Source organism: Corvus hawaiiensis, chromosome 2, assembly GCF_020740725.1.
Source record: "Corvus hawaiiensis isolate bCorHaw1 chromosome 2, bCorHaw1.pri.cur, whole genome shotgun sequence".
NCBI classification, from domain to species: domain Eukaryota; kingdom Metazoa; phylum Chordata; class Aves; order Passeriformes; family Corvidae; genus Corvus; species Corvus hawaiiensis.
Genome location: NC_063214.1, coordinates 107,949,776 through 107,975,448, shown reverse-complemented (window position 1 = coordinate 107,975,448; position 25,673 = coordinate 107,949,776). Strand labels below are relative to the sequence as shown.

Below are 25,673 nucleotides of genomic sequence, written 5' to 3'. Positions count from 1 at the left end.
CACTTACAAGTGGAACTACCTGAAATGTAGTGTTGTGCAGGTAGAGAAGGACATATATTCAGGTTTTTACTTCTGTTCCCACACAACTTACTGATTTTGCGACCTTCAGTTGATTTGTAATGCTCTGTGGTGTACTTGCTGTATTTACTTTTCTTTGACTCTGACTCTGTCCTTTTAAAGTGAGAGAACCTGAAGGCCTATGGTTGTGAATTCGAGTTCACAGATTACAGAATCACAGAATATTCCAAGTTGGAAGGGACCCACAAAGATCATGAAGTCCAACTCTTAAGTGAATTGCCCATATGGGGATTGAACCCGCAACCTTGGCATTATTAGCTCTCATGAGCAGATTGTCACAATTAGTGGTAGTTAATTCAAAAGCAAAACCTGGTTTATTGCTGATGTTTTGTAAAAGTACAGAATGCTAAATTTCAAGTAAAATCCTGGAAGGAGTTAGGATTTGAGTTACCGTGCTGTGAGATATCTCCAGGACTTTTCCCTGCAGAAGAAAAAATAGGTACTTTGAAACCTTTCAGTGGTTCACTGAAGTTGATGGAATGACAAGGAGAATACAACTCTTTACATGCACCAGTGCTTGCGGGACTGAGCACTGCATTTCATAATCTTTAATTGCTCTGTGGTTCTGCACAGAAAACTTTCTATTTTCTATATTGTTAGCCTATGTGTTTTTACTAGGTTGTTTGAACTTCTGCAGCCTGTCATTCAATGTGAAATTTTTTTAGAGACTAGTCAAACTGGTAGACATCAGAGGAAAATTTTGAGTAAGTGGAGGGAGAAGAGTGACTCATTAAACTGTAAAATAAAAGCTCTTTCTCAACCTGTAATCCCTTTCCAGGTGTATTCCAAAATTAATATATATGTGCCCATGCAGTAGGCATGCATGATGTATGTGTGTTGTATGCAGAAATAAACCTGGGTCTAAAACCACAACATACAAGTTAAGGTATAGGAAATTATTTTTAAAGGAAGTTTTATTTTACAAAATAAAGGAAATTTATCCTCTGGTATCCACTAATTCAACACTTTTTACTCCACTAAGCAATTGCATAAGGATAGGGTTTTTTCTGTATTAGAGTTTGCACAAGGAAGTAGCATGTGTTGCTCGCCCTTCTGAACCCTGGTGACACTTGCAGTGACACTACTGTTGACCCCGTTTCTTTGTGCTGGGATTTTTACCGTTGCATTTTTTCCTTAGTGAACATTCAGATATTTAGAAAAGGGTAGTTTTGGTTTCTTTAAGCTGAATATACTGTACTCCCAGTAGGTGTTCTATAAGGCTCATGTGTTTCCATTAGAAGCTGCCCTTCTTTTCCCACTTTCCCACCCCACAGCTTCTGTGTGGGTTTTATTTTCTCATGAAGCTGAAACTGGGAGTACAGGTTCCAGGGCTGAAGAACTCCATCAGGGCTTCCTTGCTCATGCCTGGAGTTCCTGTAATGTGTTGGTAACCTGCTTCTCCAATCTCTGTACTATGTCCTGCTGCTGTCAAGTTGCAGCTCCATTACACTGAGCACTGTAAAGAATGAGAGAAAATATTAATTACTGCTGTGTTAGAGAGAGGTTTTTATTTGAAGACTGTTGTATTAGTGGAGGTTTTCTCAGTCACGCTTTTGAGCCTGTTTGTACTAAAATGAGATTCTCAAGTCCTACCAATGAAGAGTGTATCTGGAAGGACAGATAGGGCGATGGGATTTGAGTTTTTACAACCAGCAGCACCAGCATTTGCTAATGAGTGCTAACAGATGTACTTGTTTTCTACTGATGTTTTCAGACATTCATAAAGTGAAAACAGGATTTACAGGGAGAGGCTAAATTACTATCTCTTACTAGATTGCGTTGTTGGAAAAATTGACTAGGCTCCCACACTCAGAATCCCCTCATCAGATCTGGCAACAAGCAATGAAATTAAAGATAAATACTGGCTACAGGCAATTGTTTTTAGTTAAAGACAATTAATATTAGCTGGTTAGACTGCTTGAGAGAAAAGGGAAGTTTGCATCACTGGAGCATGATACAGAGTAGCAGGGGGAGAGGTGAATTTTATATTGTGCTGCCATTATAGTGACACCACCATTTTATTGAACTTCATCTCAAAGTAGTAAGATTTTGCATTCCTGCTGCTGTCAGGGAAATGCATGTAAACAGGACTTGTGAAAATGTGTCACATGTAATGATTCAGTGATGATATAGAGTGATTAACTACAAGGGTTACTACTGCTTTTCTAGGTGTGCAAAAAAAATTACATCACCATAATAATTGTCTGGTGAAGGTCCTTTGGTAGCACTAACAGAGCTCCTTGATTTTTTTGGTGTTAACAGTGGCCACTTGAAATATCATTTTTCTTTTTCTCTGAATATGTGTGCCTTTTGATGAGGAGCAAAAATACATAGCATAAGATAATACAAAACCAAATTGTTCTTTGTGAACATTATGGATGAGCAGCCTCACTTGTGATAGGAACTTGCACCTCCTGCTCTGGTGTTCTTTTGTGGTTATAAGAGAGTTAGTGTGAAGTATTGCTAGGGAGCTTCTGCTATGCAGCAACTCCATGCAAAGCTTTGTTTCAGGGCCATCCAGTAAAACCCTGCACAGCGAGCAAACAGGCTGTACCAGTGAAAGTTCAATTAGCTGAACCAGTTCAGCTGCTTTAAGTCAGTGGCAGGGGCTTCTGCTGGTTCAATTGCTAGTCACACCTTCTAGTCTTCCTGCTTCAGCTATGCTGGCAGAAGTTTGCAAATAGCTACCATTTTAGGAAATTCCACTTTGGTTGTTTAACATATATAGTTTATTGTTGCACTGTAGTATTTTCCTTTTTTTCTTCCCCCCCTTCTCCTTTTGTATCTTTCTTTTTCCTCCTCTCCAAGGAATTTACAGCTATGCCTCTTAGTTATGTGTACTTGCTCTTGGATATAGTTATTAACCACCTGCCTCTCTTGGAAGAAAAGAGAGAAGTTTAAGGTTTGAATTCTGTAGTAGAATTGAAGAGAGTAGTTAATATTCTGATTTTATTCTCATATGAAAGGAGTAGAATGAATAATGACAGCTGTGGAAGCTGTGTAAGATACTTGGACAGCTTTTAATATCCAAATAAGTATTGCTTTTTCATAAAATATTAACATTAACTTCTGGTTTGAATTAAACTGTTAACAGATGAGATAACTGGAAAGAAGTGATTGAGCAGTTTCTCTAGCATTTTTTTAAGTGAAAAGGATACCTACAGGGTATCTGGAAAAGCTTCTTTATGAGGAACCCATAGTAAGCTAACTTCACTATACAGACCATCATAGGAAATGCAGCTAAGGCACCAAATTACATTGTTTGAAATGTTAATGAAGCATTTTTGTGCACTGCAGAAACTGTAGCTATGCTAGCACAAAACCAAAGTTGTGTTCAGTGGTGTGTTGACTTGCAGCTCCTCTCTGCTGGGTGCACTTGTGTGCAGAGAGAAAAGCTGTACAGCTTGTACTGTGTTAGATTGCTTCCATGCAAGTGGTAACGATGGTGTGACTAAGCAAAGCTTGAAGAAGCACAAGCTTGATCAGGAAATAAAAAGAATAAATAGGAGAAACATTGAAAAAAGGAGGACAGGACAAACCATGTAAATTCAGGCATCTCTGACAGTATTGGAAAAAGCAGCGACCTAATAGCTCCCTATGGGAAAGTTGGATGCTTTATTTATGTAATATATGGCCATTTTTTAAAAATTGTAGCTGCCAGTTGTATATATGTTCTAAAAATTACATTTTAATCTCAAAGGTGGTGTTTCAGTTAATCATGGCTGGGTAACGAGTGTTGGAATTGCTTGAACAGTTATGTCTTATATGGCTTCATTTCTTTTCCTTGAGATCACATGAGTGCTTGGTCAGTGTTATGATTGACTACAAAAATATAGATAACTTTATTTGCAGTGTTTTGGGTTTGGGAGACCTATTTTATTCTATGAAATGTCATTCAGTAACACTAGGTCATATTTGTTTCCACAGTATAAAGCATTCTCTCCTCTTTCTATCATTGCTGCAACCCAGTCTGGTATCTGAAAAACAGGTGTTATTTTCATTCATACATACATTTCATTCTGCTACAATGCCTCATCCAGAAGAAAATCTCAGAGGAGATTAAATCAAGATGGAAAATTGATTTTCTCAGAAAGAGCCTTGGGGGAGGCTCCTGGGGAGTAGCAGAAAGCAAAAGTCCATCATCTTTTCAAGAAGGAAAAGAAGGAGAATTTGGGGAACTCAAGCCTCGTGTTTATCTCCTGGAAGCCGTTTCCAAACATGAAGGACAAGCTGGTGGGAGTAGTCAGCATGGATTTATGAAAGGGAGGTCATGTCTGAACAATTTGTTAGTCTTCTACCATGAGATCCTTGACTTGTGGAGTGGATGTTGTTTATGTTGACTTCAGCAAAGCTTTTGTCACTGTCTCCCATAACTTGACAAACTGATGAGGTGCAACCCAGGAGAGTGGAAAAACCTGGCAGAAATGCCTGACTCAAAGGGCTGTGATCAGCAGCACGAGGTGCAGGTGCAGGCTGGTCAGTGGCAGTGGTGCCACAGGGGTGGGTAATGGGGCTGGTGCTGCTCAGGATCTGCAGTAATGCCCAGGGAGACAGGGCAGAGAGGAGTCAGAGCAGGTTGGCAGGTGGTGCAAAAGTGGGAAATGTTTGACTCCCCAGAGGGTCATGCTGCCATTGGTAGAGGCCTGAAGAGGCTGGAGAAATGGGCTGACAGGATGCTGATGAGCAGAGGGGAATGCCATGTCCTGCAGCTGGAGAGGAATAATGGCAGGGACGAGTACAGGCTGTGGCTGAGTGTCTGGAAAGCAGCTTTGTGGAGAAAGGCCCAGGGATCCTGGTGGACATGAAGCAGAGCATGAGGCAGCAGTGTGTGCTTGTGGCAGGGGCAGCTCCTGGCTGCCTGGGCTGCTTCAGGCAGAGTGCTGTGAGCAGGGGGAGCAATGTGATCCTTCTCCCCTTGTCCTTTCTGGTGAGGCAGCTGTGGAGTTCTGTGTCCAGTCCTGGGTTCTCCATGACAAGAGTGAGATGGAGAGGGTGGAGTGAGTCCTGTGAATGGCCATGTAGATGGCTGAGGGATTGGAGCCTGTGAGATCTGTGGAGAGTGTGAAAGAGATGGGACAGTTCAATATGGAGAAGAGAAGGCTCAGGCTGATCTTATTAAGTGTCTGATTACATGATGTGTTGGAGTACAGAAAGTGGAGCCAGAGTCCTCCTGGCAGTAGACAGTGAAGGGAGGAGAGACAATGGGTATGAGTAGAAATACAGCAGAATAATTTAAACATAAGAAAAAATGTTTTGAGGTTGGCCAAACACTGGAACAGGTTGTCCAAGGTACTCCACACAGTTGTGGATCCTTCGTCCTTGAGTGTAGTTAGCAGCCAGCTGAACACAGCTTTGAGTATCCTGCTCTCACTGATCCTGCTCTGAGCTGCTGGGTTGGACTAAGCAATCTGCAGAGCTGCCTTCCTGCCTTGGCTGTTCTGTGAGCCTGTAAAAGGAATTAGTTGGATTGCAGTACTTTGGCTCAATAGGGATCACTCAACTATCGAGTAGTAAACAGGAGTGTTATTAGAAGTACAAGACACCTAGAGGCTCTATCTTGAGACTAAGCAATGCCTTTTCTGTATGATCAAGTAAAGTGTTGGTTATAGTTTCCACTTCTAATTATAACTACATACTTTTTCTTTCAATGAGCAGCATTTTTCACACTGCAATTAAAGATATAATGCCTACACACACACATGCACTTATGCCAAGAATGAAGAAGGAGGTTTTAGTAAATTATGAAATTATGATTCTTAAAGCATTTGAATAGTTCATTTGAGTGAACTGTGCCTTTAGTTGATTTTTTTTTTTAAAGAAAACCTAGCTTTCTTTAGGTTGTATTTTTATGTGCATCTCTTTCCCTCCCTCCTTCTTATATGCCACAAGTTCTGAAGTGACCTTTAACTGTGAAGTGGTGAGTTGATAATTTATTACGAGTCATAAGTAGCCCTTCGTGAAAGAAGGCAGCTGCAGAGAATATCCATATTCTGTGAAGGCAGCAACACAAATTCAGGACTTGTCTGATGTAAAATAGTCTAGAGGGAGAAGAATGGTTGGAGGTAACTGCTGAGAAAACTTGCAAACAAAGAAATAAAAATATCAGAATATGAATGAAGATGTTACTCTGAGTAGTTTCAAATTACTCAGAAAGGCGAGGGTTGAGGTAACTGCTTAATGTGTGTGTAAGTGTGTGTGTATGTATGGCATGGTGTAGGAATGAGAGAGCAAGGGCACGGGATGAGTTTGGAAAACGTCGCTTAGATCATCCCCTTACTCTTGTGGGCTCCCAAGTTTCACATTTATGAAGATTCATTGGGTTTTTGCTGTGCCCAGCAAATGCTGGTTCAGAATCTCTTTGCTCTCATGGTTAGAAATGTTCCTTTATACTTCATCCTCCTCCTGTGAGTTAAGATGGCTTTTGGGGGTTTTTTTCTCCATGGTGTTTAATCAATTCTGTTTAGTCTTTGTCCTTAAACAGGCTTGGAAGGTCTTCTCTGTGCTTGAGATAGTGTGGTAAGGTAGGCTTTCTTTCTCTTGAGAATACAAGCAGCATGTTTTATTTTCTCTGTGTTTTATTTTACAGTGCATGCTGGACAGACGTGCCATGATAAGAGTGATGCATAGTAACCCAGATTAAACTTTAGTATTGTACTCTTTATGGAGTTTTACTCATCCATTATCCATTTAATATTTTTTCTCTCATTTTCAGTAACCTGTAAATCAATTCATGGGCCTGTACTTGTCAAATGGAGTCAAAACTATGTAAGAAGCAAAGTCTGTGTGGTGTTTTGAAAATCACAGGAATTTTTAATATCTTTCTCTAGCTAGTCAAAATTGCTATAACTCTCTCTGAAACTCATCTCATTATAAGGTTGGGGTTTTTTTTGAGCTGTACACTAATGATTGGTTTGTGTTTTTTCATGTCATCAAGACTGCTTTTCTCTCCTTAGCAGTTTTGAGGTTCAAACACATTCAGTTTGGCCTTTTCTCCAAAATTGTTTTTTACTACCTTGACTGTGTGTAAGAGTGTGTGTTAATTTGTGGACTTTATCTGTCAGCCAGAGAGCCACATTTGTGTGCTATCTGGTAAGCAGGATGCTGACTGGGATGAGTTTTGTTGAAGAAGTTACACATTGAATGAGTGTTGGGTGTTTCACTTACCTGAAATAGCCTCCATTTCACAGTTCTCGTAGAGCCATCTTTTCCCTACAACCCTCTTTCTTTTACTGCTAACTATAACCTTCTCTTATGAGTTCTTACAGCCAGAGAATTCCCAAATTGTACGAAGGGGAAAGAAGGATTTAATAATTCAGAGAAAAATGACTGAGGGAGAAGGAAAAGAAAAATGATTGTGGGAAATAAAAAGTTGTGATGTGTACGGGGCTTCATATGCCATTGTGGAACTATTTAAATACTTTAGCTGCCAAATGAATCACACTCCTCTTTTGTCATTCATGGAGGGCTCTGCTAAGACAGAAGCTTTGTATGAACAAGATGTTTTCAGAATAGGGTATTTGAGCAGCCCATTCTGTCTTGAAGTAAAATTTATTTTCAGCAGCCATATTCTAAACACACTGTACCTGTGTGAGAGAAGTAAAAAAAACCACAAAATCTTGCAGTAGAATTTTGTGCCTGAGTTCAGTGACACTTGGCAGAGGCCAGCCAAGACAGAAAATTATCTAGATTACATTTAGAAATAGAATATTTGCCTCTCTAGGACAAACTTGTGAAAAACTGGTATTAGATTTAAATTAGGAAAATAGAGGAACAGTGAAATTATGATAGAGCAGTTAAAGGAGAAGATTGTAATGGCTGGGACATGTTTGCTGTTCTGAAGAATTAAAACTGGTGATCACTGTTAAAACAGAAAAAAAAATCAAAAAATAAAAGGATGAAAATGGACAGTATCCAGTGTAGAAGTTTCTGCTGAATGGCTGATGAGGGCTGAATTTAAGAAGGGTGATTGAAAGGGAGTGAAGCGCTGGGTCAGGGTTAAAAGTCTTGGATAGGGCACTCCAACACAGGGTAATGTGTTGAAAAATATAAATGCAGTTAAAAAAACTCCAAACAACACAAATATGAAATTGGATTGGAGGAAATACAGAGTAATGTTCAAATGCAGCGTAACAGCTCTGCTGTGTTTCCTTTAGGGTTTTTGGGTTTGGGGTTTTTGGGTTGTTTTTTTCTCTTTTTTGGGATGTTTTTTTCTTGCATTTTCTTCCTCAGTTATCACCCTGTTACTAAGCATGCCCCCATGGCTTTCTCTGCTCAGCATAAAGACTGTAGACCATCTCTACTCCACCTGTTTCACAGAGGTTTGGTATAAAGACAGAGGGACAAGATGAGTAAAAGTAGGGGAAGTTAAGAACTGGAGCCCTGGGGTGGAGCAGAGTGGCTTTTAGGAGCCACCCCATAGGGCCCTCAGTCTATTTGTACTGAGATTACCAAGGTTTAATACAAGCAGTGATGAGATCTTGGATTTAAAAATCCTGTGACAGCGTCTACTGCCAAAGACAGACATTTGTGTTTGTAACAGATTTTTGTCTTGTGGTGTTTTCAGATGGTCCATGGTGACTTTATATTGATTCCCCCCAATTAGCCTCCTTTAAAACAGCAATAAAAACTGTGTAATCAAAATCAATTTCTTTGACTTTCTTTTTGGTTTTGGGGTTTCACTTTTGACAGATACTCACCAGCAGTTACTTTGCATAGCTTTGTTTTATGAAATCTTTTCATATTGGTGGTTTACAGTGTTAGCTTAATGGATTTGATCCAAAGCTCATGTAGTCTATTGTCTGGCTCCCTTTGGATTGCACTGCCTTTTGCTAATCATAAGATGCATATTCTTCAATTTATGATGTTGCTTGAATATTGTAATATATAACTCTGTACGTGTGTGTGTGTGTCTTCTCTATCTCCAAACCATACTCTGAGTTTTTTCACAGTCTCTAAGGAGAAGCAGAAAACACTGCAAACTGCATGGACCAGTGTCATCACTTAAAAGGACACGCTTATGGAGCTTGTTTATTGTCTTTCTCTTTCTTGAATCCTCACTCTTTTATATTAATAGGAAATAATTCTAATAGTCTAAGGACAAAACCTTTAAAGTTGAATCAGTTGGATCTGTTTTGTGGTATTAAGGTGAGGTAGCAGAAGGTAGCCCTTGCATCTATTACCTTTGCAGAGGCTGAGTGTCATTCTGAAGTCTCTTTTCCTCTTTGTGGCAAGTGGTATTTAGACCATCTTCCTTGGCTGCATCTAAAGATCAGAGTCAGCTATGACTTCTTATGTTTGGGATCTCTGCAAACAGCACCCCTGGAACATACAGGACACAGTTCTTGTTGATGCTGATGAATTTCTGCTAGAGCAGCTCAGCACGTCTTTGTTCTGCAGCTAGTTATAAATACTTCAGGCCTTAGGGCTGTAAGTACTCAGCATGTTAAGAACTGAACACTTGCATGAACCTAACTTACTTTCTCCTGAATACCTGGTTAATATCTAATTAATGACCACATTATTTAAAATTGTTCATGCGTTTATGTCCCTTTGCCTATAAAACACTTAGGAACACCTCTAGTATTTGCTTACAGTAAAATAGGTCTGAACATTCAAGAAGAACATGCACTCAGAACTTCTGTAAGCTCTTTAATGGCTGCTGTCATGGCTTCTCTGACCCCAGAACTTAACCAGTCTGGTTAATATTGTTTGGGGACACTTTGAGCATAAACAGTGCTAAATAAAGCTTAATGTTGTGCGGTACAACCCTACCAGTGCAGATGGCAAACAGCAGTTTCATTCTTTGTGAAGTTGGGCCACTTACACAATGTTTACATAAATTCAAGCACGATCTGATGCAAAGAGAAGTAATGTGTAGTTGTGTTTTCAGAGTAGCATGCCAAAAGTAACGGCAGCTAATGACAATATGTTTCTGATTTGAGCGTCAGATACATATTTTTTTTCTTTTTGGTAATACATGACTGATTCAAATAACAACATGTTTGTATGAACCTAGTGTCCCTAAAATGATTGTGCAAGTAGTGCGATCAGAGGGCTCTGTTAGCTTTGTGGGGCCTGAGGATGAGCTAGAACTTCTGGTGATTTACTACTTAATATGGAAGTTATTTTGCCCATCAAAGTGGAATTGCAACAATTGGAATTTACCAACAACTAGGAAGAGACTGAATCTGAATTCTGATGCAATTAAAAAGAAGAGGTACTGTCATAATTTTGCTGCCTTCTTGCAAACCTTGTAACAAGAACCATGGAAGGAAGTGACATGACTGTCCTCTTTTCATGAGAAGATGCTAACAGAAGCAACAAGGGTGAGCTAAAGGCTGCAACAGTTTATTCCAGAAGCTATTTCTACATAGTTTTATAGCCCTTCTGCTGAAATTGGAAGAGTAACTATTGCTGTAGTTTACTCTCATAAATAACCCAACCTTGAGGACTTTTACAGCCCAAAAACCGCCACATAATGTAAGGAAAACTGGTAACTCTTGAGGTAAGAGTTGTCATGTAGTGTGAAAATTATCATCTTGGATGAGCAGCTTGTTTTCTGTAGGAGTTTTTAGAAGCTACCTTTTGTCAAGAGCAAAGCTTTTTTGTGTACTCATCCATTTCTTGTAAGGAAGGAAAAAGTTTCCACCTTCCTGGATGGGCTGACCACCTCATTCACAAGGGCATGAAACTTTACCGCATTTATTAAAATATGATAGTCTATCATATCAAACACATTTTCTCCACAGTGTATTTCTACTTTAAAAGATCTTAAGTAATGAATTTTTAATTTTTTTAAAATGATAGAATTCATGGAGAAAATTATCTACTTGCTCTTTAAAAACAGAATAAATTTTGAATAGATGAATTGACATCACTAAAGCCCGAGGCATAAGTTTAATTAGTTACTGGCATAGCTTCCACTGCAGCTATTATGCAGTACATACCTCAGGGAATGTCTCAATGGATTTATACTGTCTTATGCTGCTTGGATTTTTCTTACCAATGTTAAAAGAAATGAGTGGAAGTGTTAGGAAAACTTTTTTCATTAATTCCTGAAATGTTGTTAAGCATATTTTAAGCATATAACAGTGTATCATTGTCTTCATAATTTTTTTCTTTTTGCACCTTTTGGAATGGGCTTTCAAATCTTGCAGAGACACTAGGGATTTATTATATTTCTTGAATGAAGTCCTTCTCAGGTACCAGAGCAGTTGTTTTTTTTCAGAGGAAGTATCTGTGCCTGTGTTAGCAGGAATGCAGCACGGGTACAAAGCAGGAATGTGGTTTTCTGTTGTTTTTAACAGTGAACCTGAATTTTTATAGTTATTAAAAAAATGTTAGTTTTTAGGAAGTTTATCCCCATTGCAAAATGGCAGCAAGTTACCCTTGCACTTTCTTGGGTCTGAATGTGTTTCAGGTCTCCAGAGGATGCCTGGGAATTTGCTCCAAAACCTGGCTTAGCAGCCTCGCTTGTGGTCCTGTTCCTGATCACTGTGGTAGGTGCTGGGCACAGGGCTGTGTCTGGGAGCCTGTGTCAGCCTTTTCCAGGGCTCCTTCTTGTGTGGAGCCACAGGATCTTTTCTGCACCTGCACTCTGAGGAGTCTGGCCACCAATGGTGCTGGAGGAGCAGATTCTCTAAAGTGCACTGCTTTGTAAGGCCTGGGAAACAGAGTTCTGAAAAGAGTCAGACTTCTGAAAAGATTACATTTCCAGCCCAAAAATTCCAGCTGAATTATAAAGAAAGTTTGTGTGCTTGTGCACAATGTTACTGTCCTAAAACTGGAAGCTATAATTTCAGGTCATGCCTTTAATGCCAACTTCAACATATGAGAAACCAGGTATAAAGTTTCTTATCCCTGGGACAAAGGGGAAGATGAGATACTGATGGAGAAGCCTGTGGATCATAATGCACTAATTAGATGGGATCAACGAAGTAAAGTATCCTCTCCCTTCTGATTTGGTAGGACATGGAAAATTACTAATAATTAGCATGCAGGATTTATGGATTTAGTTTTCCTTGTTTTGAAACTCCTTAAAACTGGCTGTGAAGAAAACATCTTGAAATGCACAGTTTTGGAGATTTTGTGCTACTTCTACTGTTTGTGAAATTGCCCTCATTAACTGAGAAACATCATGAACCCTGGAAGTCACCTGTTTTTCTCTTCCTTCTTTTGAACTGTTTGCATTGCACAGAAGTGGCAAACATATGCAAGTCTTTAGTTACTCCTAAACCTTCCTTTGACAGGTGTGCCAGAGACCATGCCAAAAACGAGGTATAAAGTGTGTTATTCACTCCTTGGGTAGGCACAGCCCTTTTGGGGTCTTGGACTCCTCAAACAATTTTGGCACAATTTCTCTCCCAGCGTGGCTGCTTTAATCTGTGTTCAAGGAGCTCAGACAGTCATTCTGTTCGTTTGCCACTTCTTTTTTTTTTTTTTTGACTCCCAAGAAGCATCTGAAGGAGTCAGAGTTGTACTTTTCTTGTTTTTAAAATGACTGTTCTCTTGCTCATGTTTAAGCTGAAGCTTCTCTTCAGAGATCCGGTTGGAGACACAGATGAGTTATCCTCCTCCCTCCCTCCCTCCCTCTGCAGTGCTACAGCAAGTCACTGTGGCTGATGGTTGAGCTCCTGAGACTAAAAGGGAGCAATGGAAAGGCAGCTGGAAAGCCTGTCTTGTAGAAATGATCAGAGTACTGAAGTTTACCATCAATTAAAATGATTTAGGAAAAATTATGTTTTTAATGAATTGTCTGTTAAAAGCCACATTTTTAGAGCACAGAAGGGATAGGAAACAATGGTTCAAATTTGGGGATTAAGTACTAGGAAAGATAGTGTCTCTTTTTGGTCTGTGAAATTGTTAGAAAATGTTTCCAGCCCTGGAAAAGTACTATTTTATATCATGGCTGCAATCCTGAGGCTCTAGATAGGAGCAAGCCTGTATTTTATCAAGCTGTGTGAATGTGCACGATCACATCACTCAATGAAAGGTTGATTGTTTCAAAATAATTGTCAACAGCCCTATGACCTCATCCCTTGGTGTGAAGGAAGCCAAGAGATTTTTTTGTATTATTCATTGTTTTTCTCTAAATACAAATCAAACACTACAAATCTTTCAACAAGAAGGTGGATAAAGAGATACGAAAGATTCAAGCAAATGATAAGCACATGGAAGATAAAAATAAATTAGAAATAAACATGATCTTGCCTGTTGGCTGGCTTTGAATGCCAGTTCTGTCTAATGTCAGCCATGATGGAAGCAAGAGGAAAGAGAAGGGTAATCTGCAGATGTCTCAATAAATCCTGAAAAAAAATGACATCTCTAACTATTATAGGAGCATACTTGTGACAACAAGTCTTTGGGGTGGAATTTACTTTAAGAAGTGCCTTTGCATGGTTTTACTATGGCTGTACACTCACCAATTCACATACTGAAAGAAAACACAACAGCTTAAGCTGCACAAGCATCTCTGTAAAATGATCACTCATGCTATGTATGGTTGGTATGAAGGAGACTTCTTGACTAGCCTTTTGTAATCGCTGTAATTTACAGCTAATGAGCTGAGAGGAGTACCTTTTCTCCCTGGCATTCAGGGAAATAACATGCATTTGATAGGATAGGGATGTAGTTGCAATGGGGTGATTTGAAGATCTGAGGGATTCCAGGAAGCTCAGTGTGTTGCCACAGGAAATCTAACTTGGATTTCAGTATTTAAATAGATGTGGCTTGGATCCTGCCAGCTGTAGATGCTGACTGCCTGCATCTATGTGTCCAGGGCAGTGTTCTCAAAGATACAGTGCTGCAGCTGTGGTGGTAGGCAGAGAATAAGTGTGTCTGGAGTGTTCTTGTCCTCTTGTTGCCTTACTTGAAGTTATGACCCCTGCCTGCTGGGCTTTGCTTTATGGTGACCCTGGTGGCGTGGTGGTGAGCACTGACTGCCATGGTTACTTGACTTCTCAGCATGGTACTTCTGGATACACTGAAGTTTCTTAAGGTTGCTTCGGAAGTTTGTAGAAACTTTCTGAGAGCGTTATCTTTACATTTACTACCCGTGAGCGTTCTTTGTCTTTGCTTCTTCCCCTTCTCACTTCCTCTTCCCTCTCCCTCTCTTCTGCTCTAGAGAAACCACTCCATTGAGCAACAGCCTGTAGCCCACTCAGAGCGGTTACCTCCAGATAGCTGGTGCTCAGTGTGAGCTGCCAGTCAGCTCTAAATGCAGAGCAGCTTGAATCAAACTCATAGTGAGGAAATGAAAATACAGCCTTATGTTTATCACAGAAGAGATGGAATGCTTGAATGCTGCTTTGTGTTATAGCAAATACCTGTACAAGCAGGAAAACTCTGGTTCTCACAGAATGTGAATGCAATATACTGTGATTTTTAATTTTTTGTTATTATTTTACCTACATGATATATATTTTCATCGTTTCTTAAAAGCAGTGCAGCAGTTAGGAGGTAACACAGACAAGGATAAATCTACAATTAGGTTTGAAGCTTTCAGCTGCATTTTAAACTGAACTGTACTTTTTAGAATGATATGTTTTCTATTTTTTCTAGTCATAATGTAAAAAAATCCAAGTAATTTTGTTGATGTGGGGACGTATGTGTTGATAATAAGTTTGAGTGCATTTATTTCTCAGCATTTACTGAGGGAAAAGGGCCTTTTGTAACATTTGATTATCTGAATTCCATCTGGGATTTTTCTTTTTTATTTTTTCTTCACATTTTTGAAGAGAAGAAGCTATACTGAAACCTAGACAGTGGTGTGCTGCAACAACTGGGAAATATTGATCTAAAAAATGTGGGGGAAGCTGACAACTGAGGGTGATTTTAGGCAGCCATGTCTTTTACTGTAGGAATGTTTTTAAGAAAGTGAGGATAGAGAAACAGACAGTAGATGCCAAAGAATTCTTGCTGGGACACAGGATCTTGTGGTGCGTTTTGAAGGATTTAATCTCATTTGGAATGTTTGGAGGATTCTAAGCAGTCCTTTCACCGTGATTGGATATTCTTACTCAGTCACTTCCATTGTTCTTATTGATCTGGTTTCAGAGTGCTTGTGCCAGAGGTGGAAGCTGCCCTGTGAGAGAGAGTACCTTTCTGTGTGCTGTTGGTCTCCTGCATTCTCCTACTGTCAGCCTCTGTGGAAGAATGGGGACTGTGATGTATGGGAAAGCTTTCAAGATACATGAAAGTTAGTATTGACCTATGGCAAAGACATGAATTTGGAGTAGCCTCTGTCACTGTGCCTGTATGTGCAGGTGGGCAAAACAACTGGTTAAGAGAGGGACATGCTTTCAAAATTCTCTTTGCAAGAGAAAGAAAGGAATAATCAGTTTTGAACAAAACCCTTGCGGTCCGGGTGTGATCAGACCTGAAGCCCTTTGTTTGTGGTTGGAGGACATCTATAAATAGTGTGACTTTAACAGGAAGTATTTTTATTTTACACATAAATTACATAAAATATCCTGGGTGTCAAGAGTTAGGGCAAAAAGGGTTGTAGATATGTGGGTGGCCTGGAATCTGCTTGTGCTGGAAGATGGATTAGCTGGAGTTTTCACTCGCATTTAAATATTTATTAGAGGTCCTATAAAGAAGACCTTTTGAAAGTAATCATGCAAACTAAAAGTATTCATTACACGAAATGCCATACGTAACAGTGAAATGGCTTTGTGCCTTTTTTCACTAGAAGTGTGCCTGGGAACTATTGAATGAAACATACAATTAATGTACAAGTTGTTTTGTGGAGTTCTCTGTTGTGGGGCCAGTGTGTCTTTTTCCTCCTACCAAACAATTGACAAGTGATGAATTTCTTCTAGTTAATTTGTAGATAATTTTGCTTAAGGGAAAATCTAGTTGTTTTGGAACCACTTTGGTTAAGTAAAAATGGAATGTTTTCAGTTGTGGTATATTGTACCATTTTTTCTCCTGAATGGAAAGATTAAACAATTGTAACTACTGCATTCTGTAGTTCCAAGATAAATGTTTTGTCTGGAGTAAAATTCTGGTCTCCACTCAATACTATAATTCCTATTTAATTTAATGGAAACAGGGCTTCACCCTTAAGTATGAGCAGATCTACTCTAAATGTGAGTAGGATGCTGATTAAATAGCAGTTAAAAACAGAACAAAACCTCTTGTCAAAGTAGATGATGTGCTTGTATGTTACATTTGACTTACACTGTATCCCAGAATAGATCCAGAACTCTTGTTGTTCCAGTGTAGAGAGGTCTTTCAGTAGAATGCATTTCTATATTGCAAAAAATCATTCCTCTAATGCTGCTTTCCTTCAGCTGTGGAGGAGTTGTACACAGAAATGTCAGAAAAGCATTACAGATGTTTCAAAGTCAGACAGAGTACAGAGCTTAAAAACAAAACAAAACAAAATGCTGTCTTTGTGTTCTGGTCTCAGTAAATCATGTTTTTCTGGCTCCCTGCTTTTGGCTGTAGCCATTGGAAATTAAGAGGCTAAAAGCAAAGCTGGCAGAGAGCAGAACCACGTGTGCTTTTTGAGTGGAGCACGTTATGAGCTCTGGTGCTGTCTGGGGGGAGGGGAGAAGAAAGGCAGCCCCAGCTTAAAACCCTGTTGGACAGAGCCTTCAGGTGAGTGTTCTGCTGCTCTTGGACAGCTCTGAGAGCTCATCTCATCAGCACAGCAAGTTCCACTCTGAAAGATTTAAAGGTGTTGATGGAAGGATTGTTTTAGGGGGAGAATTTTGTCTTGCTAGCTTGACACAGCTTTGAGGGTATTTTGCATCTAAAAAAGGCACATTATTTTTCTGCTTTTTAGATGTTATTGAAGATACTGCTCTTATGATTTAAAAAACCAGAACAAATCCCAACCAAGCAAAAAACAACCACCAAAAAAACCCAACTACAAATAACTTCCTCACTTGTTTAGCATAAAATTATTCCTGGGAGATCTTGGCTCATTTATTCTCATGACTTGTATTTCTGATTAAAAAGTTCCTTCTCTTCCTGTTATTTTACTATTCCTTCCCCTCTGATGTATTTTTAGAAAATAATCACACATATTTTCAATGTAGCAAACAGAAATCTTTTGATTTCTCCTTTCAAGTGTCCTTTTCACTGATTGATCCAGGCCTTTGCTTTGCCTCCCTAAGTGTGGTTAGCCCTTTGCTGCAGAATTGTGTGCAGCACTTCAGGAAAGCCATCATACTGAGTTACTTACAGAGTAGCAGACTATTTTTCTACAATGCTCCTGCCTCACTTCAGCCTTTTCAACTGTCTTATTCAGGCTCCTTATCTGGTTATTCCCTTCCTTCCTCCCGGCTCTTTCTACTCTTAAGCTTCAGCCCTTCCTGTGTGTTCCCTTCCTTGTCAGGTCTGACTGCTCCTTCCTCGCTCCCACCTCTGGGGTTTCTTAAGCTTATCATATTCTTTCCAGCCATGCCAGGCCTCCTCCTCTTTCCCCTGGCTCTGTGTTTCCTCTGCCTCTCCCCATCCTTGCATCTCAGGTTATCCCATTGAATTTGCTCTGCTTCACCCTTGTTTCCTTCCCCAACAGGCTCTTGACCTAGGTCCTTATTTCAATATAAATGCTCTTCCTTCCTCAGTACTTTTGCTCCTCCAATGTGATTTTTGGTGATTCCCTCTTGCTGTGGTACTGCCAGGGGCTGTTGGAAGCACAGGGCTCGGTCTTGGGGCTGGTTTCTGCACCTTGACACAACTGGGGGCTGTTGTGAGAGGGGAGTTCTGCCCTCCTGCTCACAGCCTTCAGTGAACACACTCGAGCATCCCAGCACATGTGGCAGTGGTGAGTGACAATGAAATCCATGGAGATCCTAGCAACTCTTAATTAATCTGTCAGCTGTGTACATTTTTTTGTTGTTGTTTTTTTAATTTTTAATTTTTTTTTTCCATATTTGTGAGATTTTTAATGTGGACACCACAAAGCATATTCCTTGTATATGACATGTTAAAACTTGTATTTTTCGAAAGTTTAGGATTTTAAGATAGCTAAAGCTACTTTGTCCTAAGCTTTTTTTTTTTTCCCTTGGAAGTAGGTTCTTACTAGAAATAAAAGAAGGAGATCTTGACATTTCTTTTTTTAAAATATCAAACATTTTGTAATATAGATTTAAAAAATAATTGTCAAGATAATACCTAGATAAACACAGGTTTTATAATGGGAAATTATTTGCAATAATGGAGAGTACTACAGGGATCCTGTGAAATTTGTACAGTATAAGTTACATTTTCAAGAGGACAAAAGTAGGTCAGTTTTGTTTGTAACTTAAAGCGTAGCTTTAAGGAAATATTTCGGAACCAAAGAAAGTATGTTTTTGTACAAAATAAACATTTCCCTATTTTTAATTTGAGCAAACTATTAAAAAGCTGTAAAATTTTAACTACTACCTCAGCCAAATTTTATAGCCTTGTTTTCATCTAAGATGCTTGAAATAAATATCAACAAACACTTAAAGATAAATTGGATTTTTAGCTGAAAATTTCATTTATCTGGTATAAAACTTATTATTAGTAAGAGGCATAGTTACCTCTATGTATGATTTATGTCCATGTGCCAAACAGTACCACGCATTTGATTAATAATTATTTGCTCTACATTTGACTCATCTTATATTTGTACAGTTGGCTTATGAGAATTAAGCAAAATTTTATTTCCTGAAAATATTGTACTACTTGTCCTGTTCATAATGTAGATTCGTTTCCCAGTTTGTGCAGCATCATGTACGTATTAAACTGTTAGCTCTTGAATACAAGGGCTCCAGCTTGAAATGCAAAGTTGTTAGTGCTGGGTTACATTTTTTTTTCTGGAAGAAAAAAAAATCACAAAACAGCAGAATGTATTTCCTTATATGCCATAGGGAAAAAAAAGTCTCCTGAGGCAACAAATAGGTACAATATTGACTGAAATATCTTGTATCTGCTCATTGCTTGGCAGAGATAGTACTGAGCCTTACAAAATCTGTACCGTTTCAGAGCCCACTAAATAGATTTAGAAGCACACAACTATTATGAGGGAAGTAATTGCATTAGAAATATCCTGCTTGAATTTATTCCTCAGTGCAGACAGTTTAAAGATGTTATGAATAGTAGAAAAAGGAATGAAAACTAAAATCAGGAATTTTTGTATGCTCTAAAGTTGTTCTCTATTTTGAAACTAAATAGTTTTAATTTCAAATAAAACCAAAATTTTTTGTGTTAAAGGTTGTTAAAGGTTATCAAAGAGTAAACATACTTGCTTGCACAGTTGAAGTATTTCCACTTTTGACAGTATTGTTAACCTTTTTTTGTTTCTTAACAGCATGAAGTCTAATGTAGGGATTCACCTATTTGTCTGAGCACATCTCAACGAGTGCTGTGGAACGGGGACTTAGGGATCACTCTAAGCCTTTTCATTATGAGGGCTTCCCCTTTGGGAAATGAAGGGATATTTTTATTTTTAATATTCTTTCCCTTTCCAGCTGACATGCTGTCTGACCTGGCAATAGCAAGGTCCTGAATGGTGTGTTCATTCAACCAGAACTGTCACTGCTGGATCCTTCAGCTGGACTTGGAATGGGCTCCCTCTGAAAGCCTCTGCATGTTATTAGAACAAAATGGTGCAAACTGTTTGGGGTGGGAAGGTGGGAACTGACTGACTCTTTGCTGGTGGTGATAGGATGCTTGTTTTTCCCTTGAGCTGGTGAATGGGTCTGAATCACCATAATAAAGTCCTCCAGGGTTGTTTCACAATCTGTGGTTGCTCTCTTACTGCTCATGAAAATACACATTATTGTTGTTTCAGTGTTCTTACCACTTCTCTCAGGAGTCTGGGAATGCATTTCATCTCCTACAGTTTTTTTTTTCCTTTATCTGGTTCTAAGACAAAAGAAGTTTAAACCCCCCATGTTTCTTTAGTCCTTCAGTGGCCTGTGTCACCATATTTTGCCATTTAATACAGGGTATGTAAAGTCCTCCACAGAGTGCTCAGCATGGGGAATGGAGAATCTGGGTGTGGGAGGGAGAGGAGCTACTGTCAGCCCAGCTGAGAGCTGAAGTGTGATCTGATGAAGCATCTTAGTGAGGAGGGAGACTTAAGCAGAAATCCTTTGTATCCATATGGAATCTTAGCTTACCACTTCCATTGGAAAAAACCCCCCAAACCCAAGATAACTGTGTCAGCACTGCATTTTTTGAGTTGAATTGGCTGCTGTTATGACCTAGTAGGTTGATTCTACTGTATGTTACTAGTTAGAGGGACATTTACAGCGTATTTAAAAATAAAACATCCTGTAACCTGTGTAAGTGGCAAAATAGCGATGTGAATCAAGTGTTACGTTATGTACATGTAACTGAAAGAATTACAATGTACCCTTATTCCTCACCCTATGGACTCTGGTGGTGCTGGAAGGAGAGATGAGACTTTTTTTTTTCTTTTTCTTTTTTAATATGTTCAGATTCATGTGGCAAAGCCAAAGCTAATATGAAGAAAGAAGCAGCTAATGTGAACACAACACATACACTCGTCACCTTTGCTAAAACTTTGCATCTACTCTCACTGTTATTTGGAAGGGGATGTCTGTGTAAAAGGCAGTAGTTTGTTTGGCCAGAAACCAGTTTGTTAGCAGGCTCACTGGGAGGCTGGTATCTCTGTGGAATCAGTGCTTCACAAAATGATTTCTGCCCTGCGCTCACATTCCCATTGCTGCTGCTGCAGCTCGCCCAGGTGGCTGCCCCTGAGCTGAGACGGCGCGGGAGCCTCTCTCCAAAGATCCTGGGTGCGTACTGGGACTGAAGGCACACGGGGAAGCTGTGTCACTCATCTAGATTTGTGTTCTAGGCGTATTAAAGTGGTCAGGTGGGCTAGCATGTGGTGTGTTTTTGTTCTGCTAGACTTTGAATGAAGAATTTGTGGCTGTGATTGTATGGGAACGGAGATAGTGCAGAACGTGTAGTGGGGAAGAGATAAACTACTTCAGCTGCCTCATTTTTCCTTTTTTTTTTTTGTAGTCTAGGCACGAAGTACCACATTCATATAATTTAAAAAAACAAAAGGACTTTTTTATTTTTAATTTTGAAGGAAAGGTTGCTCTATTCCTCATTAAAAAAAACTTTCTAGTAATGAAATGCACTTATGGATACCTTACCCATCTTAGGAAATCTCTTTTCTTAATTTAAAAAAAAAAAGTGAAAATTACATTTGGAGTTGTCTGTTTACTTAAATAAGATTGATTACTCTGAAGAAAATTAATTTGCCTGTCTTTGAGAGCATATAGAAAGAATCTGTGATTCACCTATTAGGCATACTGTATGGTATTTCTGAAAATAATTTAAAAGGAGGAGGGGAAGGAGGAGGTGGAGGCCGTCCTGAAGCAGCCTAGTGTTAACTGCAAAGGTCTCAGAAGTGATGTAGCTGAGCAGGATCTGTCAAAGCTCTGATGAGTTAATAGTGAAGAACATAACTGATAAAATGCATTTTCTGTTGGTTGACCTTTTAAATTATTTGATATTTCTTCTTGTATTATTTTTAGATGAGCTTTTCTTGAAAATATGATGCCAATATCTTACTTCACTTTGTTTAACTCCACCTTCACCCATTTTTAGTTTTAGCTCCCCCTCTCCTCTCCTTTTTTATTTTATTGAAGCATTTGTCAGATGTGCTGACAGGATTGTGAAGCAGAAGCAGTGAGATGTCCCTTGTTGTGCCTCAGAAATTATTTGAAGTAGAGTAATTGGGGGTCTGGGGATGGAAAAACTGGAGATAATATCCTGAAATAGATCTTAAGAACTGAAAGGACAGGCCATAACTTTGATATCTTCTATGCTTGTTTTGAAAGGGTTGTGGAAAGTCCGTATAGTTAAGCTGCAGATGACTGTCCATGTGAGATTCCTCTTCTGCCACACAAGTTTTTCCTTTCTCTGTAACTAATTAACTCTATAGCTGGTTCTATGCACGGTGGTGTTTAGAGCCTGCAGAGCTAAACCCCAGTTAGTAACCATGGCAGCTCACAATGATCCCGGGTGTCTGGCAGCCTTTCACCAATTCAGCACATTTTTTAAGCTGTAGGATTGGGTTCCTGGGTATGTGTTAGCAATTTGATTGTCCCTGCAGCTCCACTCTGAGTGCAGTAAGAAAGCTTAGAGTGCATTTCCTGGTGGATTTAGAATTTTTTTGCTATGTGGAATCTAAACCTTCATACCTAGTAACAAAGACTTTTAAAAAACCCTCCCCAAACTCCTGAAAGGAAAAAGCCTAGCCTACTCATGCAAACTTGTTGCATGAGTAGTTGGGTCTTATGGATATCTTGAAGACCAGCAGAGGAACTCTGGAGTATTGCTTGCTCCATATTACGGCCAATAAAGTGTGGAGATACCTGCTTCAGACACATGGCTAGGCTTGGGCCTAGAGGAACATTCCAATTAGTACCTTGGGGAAGAGAGAAGGACAGGGCTCTCCCTTTGAGTTCTACATGTATGCTTTAAGAGCTTCAGCATGATGGAATAAGAAATTAGTCTGCAGATTTTGAAAAGAAGCTTAAAAATGTATGTCCTGGTTTATGGCTTGCAAGTCATCTGTTGTGTTGCTTTAGCAGCTGGAAAAGGTAACAGCTATTTAAATCTAAATTCAAAACTTTTGGTTAAAAATACATGTTTGTTTTCCTTTCTTGTGCCAACTGGAGCTCCTTTCTGTGTGTAATGGAAGGGATTGTACCTCTTCTATATAGCATGGTGATCTTAGTTCTCACTTCTTTCAAGCTCACTTTGCAAAACTGAAGGCTGCCCTAGCTTTTAAAAGGTTGTGGCAAAAGAACTGAAAATACTCAGATAACAATTGCACCTGTGCATAAGTGTTGCATTAGTGAGGTAATGTAGTAGGACTGCAGGACTTGGTCTTCTGCAGGTAACCAAAGAAAGCACAGGCTGCTTGCCTCAAATCAGTGCATGTTGTACATGATGTACTGTTGTACATGGACATCAGTACATCCTCCCTGCATGGGAACAGAGGTTACAGTTTGAACGTGAAGGAGTTGCTGTAGTCCTGGTGTGTCTTGTCCAATGCCCTTTTCCCAGCACTCACCAGTAATCAACAGCTGAGAAGGACAGGCTCTTCTGAACTAACCCGTCACTGGAGTGTTTCTTGTTACTTCTCAAAATGGGAGCATAAAACTGCCTTTAAACCATTTTTGTTGTTTTCTGTATGATGTTGCATAACCTACCAGCTCTGGGCTTGATGCTTTGAATATTGAAGAAATACTTTGAGTATCTAGTTCCGGTGCCCATCTTGGTCTTTATTATAGGCTGTGATTGCATTGTTTGATGCAATAAATGTCATTTCTTCCATTTATTTGTATGAAAATTGGCTGTTATCTAATCTTGTTGACTCCTTACTTGATATTTTTCACTCAGGAAAAATCATTGTGAATTTTTGAGAAAAGAAAGTCCAACCTCCTCTGCCTTATTCAAATTGCCTGTTTTCTTTCTTAAATTAGGTCTTCCAAGTAAGCTGTCACTTATAATTTAAATGTGACAGAGGAGGTGGCTGAGTTGCATTTAGTTTTCTACCTTGGAAAACTGTAGGACAAACCAAAAGTATAGCAGTGGTTACACCCCACGGAGTGCAGGAGAAGGACAGGGTAACATCAAACCTTTTCCCAAGGCAGGTAAGTACTTGTGACTAAGTGTACAGTATATGCTGATAGAAGAAATGTACACTTAAAAGTAAAAAAAATAAAAGCTTACTGAATAGGTAGCTTGGTACTTGGTCTGCTAGGAAGTAATCTATGCAGCTCACTGTACTTCTTAACTCCTTATACCTTTGTTTTCACAAGTAATATCTTACAGAAATGATCTGTGCATCAGATTGAGAATACTCTGTGTGTAACCCTAGGAGAGAATTGCTGTGAATATGCCCCTCCTGCTCATTGCAGTACTGTGATATAATGGAGTTAAGCCTTTCCTGTATTTACCACTCATAATCCATATGTACAAAGTTGCAGATACTAATTATTTTTCACTAGAAAGTACAGGTGCTAACTTTAACCTGCTGCTGTCATGCAGTGCTGTAACTGCTATCCTTGAGGAGCAGGGATCTCAGGAAAGTAACTAGGCAGGTTACTTTCTTACTTTCTTTCTTACTACTTTGACTTATGACCTGGAACAGGTCATAGTTAGTAAGAAATTTGTCTCTTTGTATGTGTTTTTTATTTAAATTTACCTATCTGTATTAGAGAAAAAATAATTTGCAAATTCACTCCCTTCCCCTTTGAGTTTTGTAAACAGTAGACTACCAGTGCTTGCTGATTTATGTGTTCCTGCTGTTCTAGACCCAGTGCCTGGTTTGCCAGACTTCTGGCTCTGTTAGGACATGTTTTGTATTTAGCAGCTTAATCTATGGACTGACTTGATTTTCAAGGGAGAGAGTTTCACTTTCCACAGCCAGATCTTTGACTGGAGCTGATGCCCAACCTGCTGGATTATTAATACCCAGTTCAAAGTGTCCAGTTCATTTTTCATTACTTAAGTTCCCCACTTTCCCTCTTCTTTTAAGCCTTGGTTGTTATAGGAATATGGAGTTGTGGTGACAAACTCTATTTCTTCTCAAGTACCACATAAAATAAGGTGAAACTTGGTAGCCAGAGCTGTTACTATATTATTGTAGACACCTGTAATTTTAGAATTTGTATTTTTTCCCCCTTTCAACAGCACAGCCTCCTATTATTTTAATGCATACTTACAGGCTGTAAAGGAGCTGTTGTAATAAAGGGTGTTTACAGGACTCTGCTGTAGTCTAAGGAAATTCAGAGAGGCTGTTTTGCAGCCTGTCCCAGTCCCCAGACTCTCTGGAAGCTTTCTTGCATAGTTACTTTAGCTGTGAATTTACGAGAGTACCTCAACACACCAGGGAAAAAACTGACTGGACTTCATTGGATAAAAGATCAATACTCTGTGCAAATGTGTTTGGAGTATTTCTTCCCAGTCTCAGACATTTTCAGTAGGTCTTGGTTCTAATTCAGCATATGTGCTTCCTTTTAAAAACAAACAGGATTACAGAGTACCCTCTATAGTTTCTGAGGGTGGAAGGCAGAGTGCTGTGTGGGAAGGCAGAATACATTGATGTTGAAGGGCTCCTTACCTGCATTACATGTTGCTAAGTTTCCTTTTCCCTCTTATTTATCTTCATTCCTGTGCCCTATCCCACCCCCATTTTGAGGATTCCTCGACTTTTTTTGTGTTTTAGTTAAACCTTACAGGCTTTGATGGCTATTCAGTTAGCATAGCTGATTTCACTCCCTTGAGGGTATGTAGCAATAAGAGCTGCGCAACTGGCTTTTGCTTTTCTTCTGTCCTCAAGCAAATGGATCGATAGAAAATGAACTTTGATTGTGTACAGGCTTTGGGGCTGGTTCTAATATCTTTGAATTTTAATTTCCAGCTGTTTGAAATAAAAACCTGCTTTAGAAATGATCATCAGCTTGGTACAGTTATATGGTGAATAAAACCTGCATTTTCACACCCGTATTTCAGCTTTTGGGGCTTATTTTTTTCTTGACAGTCTGTAGTGATACAGTATCTTATGGTGGTTTTAGTGCTTGCCATCCTGAGATTCAGTGTTTCAGGAGGATACA

At 39.3% G+C, this 25,673-nt stretch overlaps 1 protein-coding gene across 10 annotated transcripts in view; it reads left to right on the top strand.

The window, feature by feature from the left end:
• Nucleotides 1–25,673, top strand: part of SH3KBP1 (SH3 domain containing kinase binding protein 1) — a 215,736-nt gene that overhangs the window by 36,316 nt on the left and 153,747 nt on the right. The window contains exon 1 of one of the 10 annotated variants that reach the window (XM_048287427.1): nt 23,611–23,708. The exons of the other annotated variants lie outside the window; for them this stretch is intronic. The gene's annotated coding sequence lies outside the window, so the exon portion shown is untranslated. Of the gene's footprint in view, nt 1–23,610; nt 23,709–25,673 lie in introns of those variants that run through there. 10 annotated transcript variants of the gene reach the window in all.